The 6,546-nt window shown below is 39.6% G+C and overlaps 1 protein-coding gene across 9 annotated transcripts in view; it reads left to right on the top strand.

The window, feature by feature from the left end:
• Window positions 1-5,492: 5,492 nt before the first annotated feature.
• Window positions 5,493-6,546, top strand: part of LOC124210652 (uncharacterized) — a 94,580-nt gene continuing 93,526 nt past the window's right edge. For 6 of the 9 annotated variants that reach the window (XM_069138064.1, XM_069138061.1, XM_046608834.2 and 3 more), the window contains exon 1: window positions 5,493-5,667. The gene's annotated coding sequence lies outside the window, so the exon portion shown is untranslated. Of the gene's footprint in view, window positions 5,668-5,705; window positions 6,234-6,546 lie in introns of those variants that run through there. The other 3 variants (XM_069138081.1, XM_069138079.1, XM_069138083.1) reach the window with 2 other exon arrangements.

The raw sequence follows: 6,546 nt of genomic DNA, 5'->3' as shown, positions 1-6,546 counted from the left end.
GTACGCAGGACGCACCCCTAACGAATCGCCTGTTGCTCTCATCGCTGATTCCCAAGGAGAAGTAGAATGACGAATGTCTTTTTTCTGCAATACTTGGATTCCCGCAATCTTTGTTTAATCCATTATAACTATGACAACGTTAATCTATCGTTACAACAAAATCAAATTATCGCAAATGAAAAATGTCCTCATGACATCAGATCCTGGTTGTCGGCGCCATTTTATCACCGCATAACCTCAGGTTTTAATTTTAACGTAGGCAAATCGTAATTCTTGGGGTTTCGAATTACTCATGTCACATAAATTTATGAAACGTAATCAATAAAATATCTGTTTTATCATCCACACGTGAAAAAATACGGTCAACGGTCAGCTGTCAGCCTGGTCGTATTGGTTTTTTTCCCACCAGATTACGCATTGCGAAGTAGCAATCCCAATAGTTGCAGAAAAATATACGACGCGTTTAATCACAGTAATAAACAATAGTAACATATACTGGATTTTCTGGTTACCGAGACCTACATTTTTTAGTTATGGTAAACAGTGAAAATAGTCAGCGGAATTTAAACGAGAATCTATATCCGTGACCCGCGAAGCTGGAATAGATTAAAGTCTGTATTTCACCCGCGGTGCAAAATGACGCTGCACAGCTATTTACTGACGAAATAGATTGTTCGGTGATCGGCAGGTGCGACGGTTGAGCAAACGGCGTTTTGTTCAATTCGATCGTTTTTCAGAAGGCGTACTTACATAGCAGGCGGATATTACGCGTATCTTGGTAGACGGGATATTGAGCAGTAGAACTTAAAAAGTCGAAGAAGTGGCTGTACGGTATGTTTCAATGAATACACCACACTTGCGTTTTTCCTCGAGTTAGTAATTATTCACACCGTGTATCTTGTAGACGTGTATTACATGTCATACGATTTCCACTCTCAGCAGAAATTCCAGATATCGGTCGGTTGTTGGCGGTGGAGATTAGTCAATGAGAAAAGTAAAGATGGAATTTTATATTTACCGAAGGAACTTTTCCCGAATTATGTATACCTAAATATAGGCGTTAAGTACGTCAATAAACTGATACGAATGTTTGTAAGTTTTAACTGATTTTCGATATTTCAATACGGTTATAACTCTCAACTCTGTTGCAGATCACAAACTAATTATACGTATGTAACGTTACTTGCGTCAATCGAATTTTGGTAAAAGATGCTGCGTGGTAAAATACAATAACAGTATAAATAATATGTCGAGGTTCCGTAGTGGTTGAAAATTGGAAAAGAGAGAATTAAAAAAGATCAATATAAGTACCATTAACAAAGAAATAAAACAAAATTTCTTTCGGAAGTATGTGGATGCCAAGGCCGATACTTTTTAAAAGAAATTTTATTTTTTAAAAACTGGCACTTGCAGACTTTTTTTTAATTCTGATTAGACGCTTGAACGAGAGTCTCCGAGCCTCATTCATTCTTATTGGTTAGTGTCGTGTGACGTCACCAAAGTCTGTCCGCGAACAGCTAGCCGTGATCGGTTCCTCTGAATTCACTACTATTGTTTGTTTGAACGAAAGATATACGTAGGAGAGCTTCTATTCATCCTGCTATTTATTTCGCAAAGTAGGTCGGTCAGCTGCAACTCGTTGCTGTATTCGTAGCGAATTTGTAGTGAACTATTGTAAAATAAACTGGTTCTCAGAACGATGTTGCAACGAAATTGCCGCTTCGATGTGTTTCAACGGAGGTGCGGTTAAAATTGGACGTGAGTCTCTGTCAGGTTGGAACTAAAGAATCGACACACTGATACAGTAACAGCTATCTGTTTATACCTTCGTACTACAGCGATTAATTCCACCTTTCGCGAGTGACGCATCGCACGCTTTAACGCAATTTGCACGCGCCGCGTGGCACTTTATAGATCGAATACCGCGATAACGAAACCCGGAAGTTTGCGTGGAAGTTGAACCCGCACCCGCACCCGGCTGCCGAAAAGGATAAATATCGAAGAGTTTATCGATCGTCGCACCGTATAATAATAAAAAAAAAAAAACAACTACATGGTCACGAAGACGGTTATCTTTTCGCGGAATCCGGATAATCCAATTCGGGCTAATTACTTAGGCCACGAACTACGATAAGCTCACGCTCATGCGTAACATTACCCGCAAATTGCGAATCGATGATACAAATTCCACGCTGGGATGATATAATAAATTATACTGGCAACAATATCACAGTTTTTGTATTCGTTTTTGAAAAATCTGCAATAATTATCCAGACCTACATACGATGAGGATTTTACTGGCTGTGGAACAGAACCGTTCAGGTCCTAATTTGATCCGACATCGATAATTATACTCGCTCCTCGTCAAACCCTGTCATTTTATTGTGCTATAAATTAATTATACTTGCGCTCTAAGCCGCTTCCGACTCGCTGATTCACTCCACGTCATACTGACATATATATTACAGTTGCAGCGGCTTTATACCGCAGAGAGCAAACTGAAAAGTAGCTTAACAAGATTGTGTAAGTGTAAAGAAATCTGTACACCGAGTACTCGGATATTTGTCACGATTTGACGTACGGGTAAGCAGAGTCTGAACCGTGACGCGCTTCTGGGTTTATTTGTCAGAGTTCACGGTATAAGTGAGCAAAGTGTATCGGATATACTGAGAAAAAATACCGTATTCATAAACTAACAATGAGCAGAGATAGATGCCGTGAATCATTGAAAGCCCTGTAATTTCATCACGCGAACTTCATTTGTGCATATGGTCAATTTGTTGCAAGTCTTGATTATAGGACAGGATTTCAGCTGTATCACAATTCTCATCACTCAAACAATTATTAACGTAATAAAAAGTAATGGGAAAAATCAACAATCAGCATAGCGTCTATTTTCATCTCAGTGTATAGCGTCGGTTATAACATAGATATATTTGAATATAATTCCAACGAGGAAGACTATAGAGTACGGTCAAACAGTCAAGAGGGTCGAATCAGTCTTAACCTCTTTCCGGCCGAATTTTGCACGTGTCCGTTCCAAATATGGAACGATGGCCGGGAAGAGGTTAAGACTAACTTTATAGTTAGTCCGTCTCTCATTGGCTTGTTTATTTCCAACCCAATCGCGTAAGTGCAGATTGTAAAAATGAAATTATAATAGCTTCGGACTCTGCGGTAGCAGCCACTGTACTAACTAGAAATTTTCCTCCGCGGTGTAGGGTTATCAATTCGCATTGACAAAGGGTTGGGTGATTCCCTTTACTTCCCCATTTCCTCGCTCGTTGTATGCATGGTCGATGTCACGTGGTTCGTAAATTGACCAGCGCAGTGCCGTCGGAAACACGATATGTAAATCATGCAGGCACGATACCAGGCATCATAAGCATTGTCGCTATCGCATCAACCGACATACGAGGGCTGAGAGCGAGCCGATTGACTCACAACTGCATGGGCAACAAACTGAATCATATCCTTTTTCATACGCCATTATCGGAGCAAGGAGAACCGGAAGTTCAACCTCGGACTCAAGCATCGTTTAATCTGCTTATAGAGAATTGACCGCCGGTAATAACGAGGACCTTTGGGTCATTGATCGACTTTGTTTTTGATTGCAGATAATTGCGATCGGTGGAGGCATTTTGTTCAGATTTTATTCCGACATTGGTATGCTCATCATTTCAAATCGCTGTTGGCTGATGCGAGAGATGAATTGTTTGCACTAGAGAGTTTGCTTACCGTAGAGATATCGAATATTTTCTTTTCTTTTTTTCTTTCTGTACAATTAACCGAAAATATGGTTTTCGGTACTACATAAATATGAGCTCTGTAACTGTAAACCGAAAATCTAATATGCATTGCCATTATTTGTGATAATCCTCAATCATATTAAATTTTCTTTGTACTATTTGCGATAATTTGATGTCGGCGCAGCAATTGAAATAGATTTCACGGCTTTGTTCAGCTGAAAATATCTAGTACAACATCCACGGAGGGAAAGGATTGATTGTTTGACTCGATGGCGTTAAGAAAGACTTTTGTTGAATCAAGGAATTAACCAACTAAATCGAAATTGTTGAATTGATTTAATCGTATTTGGAACAAATAAGCGATACTAGAGTGAAATTGTAGGAATTTTTTTCCAGGCAGATTTTTAACTGCCCCAAATATCCTGCAAGTCCAATCGAGGCCGACGATGTACGTCTTATCTTAAATCAGATACCGTTCGGGTCGAGGTCTATAAATGTCGATACACCGAGACCTTTCAGTGGTCCAAAATCGGAATTAGTTCGATCACATGATCAGTTAGCGCACCCGAACCAATTAGTAACATCGACGTTGCGAGTGGCTTTAGACCGGATCGTCTTTTCGCTTTTATCTCATTCCGTTCGGTTCAAAGTGTAAAATATCGAGCGTGCGATAGTGAGGGTAAAATATAAATGTTTGGGGGTAACGAAGCATGTGATTTCACTGGTTATTCGGTTATTATTTGGCTATTCACAGAATATCTCGTGTATACTAATTTGCGTCGTCTCTTCTGTAACACGTTTACCACTAACTCACTTCATTGTAAATTGATTTCGTCTCGGATTTAAAAAATTAATAATCGAATCATTTGCGTGTATATTTCGCCGTCAAATTCCGTTTTTGGCTTTCTTATACTCTGTCATTTTTCTGATTTTCCAAAGCCACTTGTACGTGTGCAATTATTGGACTACCGAACCCGATTTTCCGTCTCTTTCGTAGTATTTAAATACACTAGTACACGGATAAAATCATTATTTCGTTAGAAATCTAAATTTAGTTGCGTTTACGTTATTTTTCCCCCTTCTTTCCTCAATCAACGTTCTATCGTTCAACGTTCAATATATTAAAAAAAAAATACGTTAGCGTTAACCGCGTCAAAAATGACGTAATTCTATTGTAATCTTAGCAATTTTATCGCCCCATGAAAACCGCATTCGTTCATATAGTGTTTTACATACAATAGTAATTGGTGTCAGTTAATGACCGCGATTATATTACGTAGTGTAATATATTAGCTACCTTGACACGTTGGTTCGAGGTTAAATTTTCTAGTTCAAACGGAGGCCTGGTTATCTCAGACAGAATCCGACGATAATATCGTCAGTTGAATGACTTGTTTAGTATCTGTGATGATGATACTTTCGGTCGGTAAGCGTTGAAAATTTTAGAATCATCGCTAAACTTGAAGTAATGCAGTGATTTGAATTGATCGAATACGGATGCCGCAAGTGAATTTCCGTTCACACATTTCACGATTCATTACAAGTGAGAGTTTGATTTCATGTGTAAATTTTGATTCGAATTGAAATTGAAATAATCGACAAACTGTTATACAGCCAAGTACGGTCGGTCGATAACGAACTCGCGTCAAATGGTCGGTAACTCCGGTGTTATCGTGTGAGATCGATCGATATTTCGAGCGAAGCTCAACTTTCGGCCGCAATATGACGTCGGTCGCGATACATCGAGCTGCATGTTAAAACCGCTACAGCTGGTGGATGAAGCGTGCCCAGTGGAATGATAACTGACTCTTGGAAAGTGTGCGACACGTATCGTTTACGGGTTTTCCACCGATTATTGACAGCGTTAAGTGAAGTGTGGAATAGTGAAAAGCTGTCACGTGCCTCCTGTGATTAAAAGGTGAATATCAACCTTGAATAACCTCGGTCATCTAGCGTGTTATCCGAATTCTGCGCATTCGAACGCCCTGCCGTCGTCAATCCGTATTTACATTCTACATACACTTCCGCTCTGCCATGTGCGGAATAAATTAACCATTCCTTAGTCAGTAATCGATCGTCGATTCGTTTCTGTCTGACTGTAATCCCAACGTTTCATCGCGTGTCTCTTAATATTCGTATTTGCGAGAAAGTGCTAACTTCAGTTCGTTCCGCCTCGTCTGCGATCCACATAAGACGAAGCACAACAAACAAAGGTCAATCGTGCGTGTCGGTCGGTATTCGCGTATATTCATCTCTGTCAGAAAAACATTCGATTATCTCCCCTTCAGTTGTTTGGTCCGAATGAAATCTCACGATTCGCGTGACATTGAAATTGCCCTCAAGTACACGTACTCAAACATTACTCGGAAAAATATTCCACGCGTGTAATGTACGCATGTTTGTGTTTGATGTGAAACATCCGTACGTCGAGTGAATACCTAAAATAAATAAGGCTCGCCAACAAAAAGATTCAACGAGGTTGACGTGAGTAATGTTAGTTCATTGTTAAGGAACAACTGTATCGAAATATGAGGGTATTTAGTTTTATGACGAGTTACTGAATTTCGGACAATTCGAAAATCATAAAATGACGGTTATTCTTCATCATGAATAGTTACCAGGATAACGTTACTAACTTCAATACAATGCGATACACGCCATATTTGTATTTCACGTGAATATAGCTGCGATTAGTGATGCGAGAAACGGGTTTGAGCCGGCGACCGGCAGTTTTGTAACACGTGCCATAACATTGTTCTGCGATATAATACGGAGAAAGTATGTATAACGGATAATA

The sequence above is a fragment of the Neodiprion pinetum genome, chromosome 1 (genome assembly GCF_021155775.2).
Source record: "Neodiprion pinetum isolate iyNeoPine1 chromosome 1, iyNeoPine1.2, whole genome shotgun sequence".
Classification (NCBI taxonomy): domain Eukaryota; kingdom Metazoa; phylum Arthropoda; class Insecta; order Hymenoptera; family Diprionidae; genus Neodiprion; species Neodiprion pinetum.
This window is presented reverse-complemented; position numbering and strand designations above follow the sequence as displayed.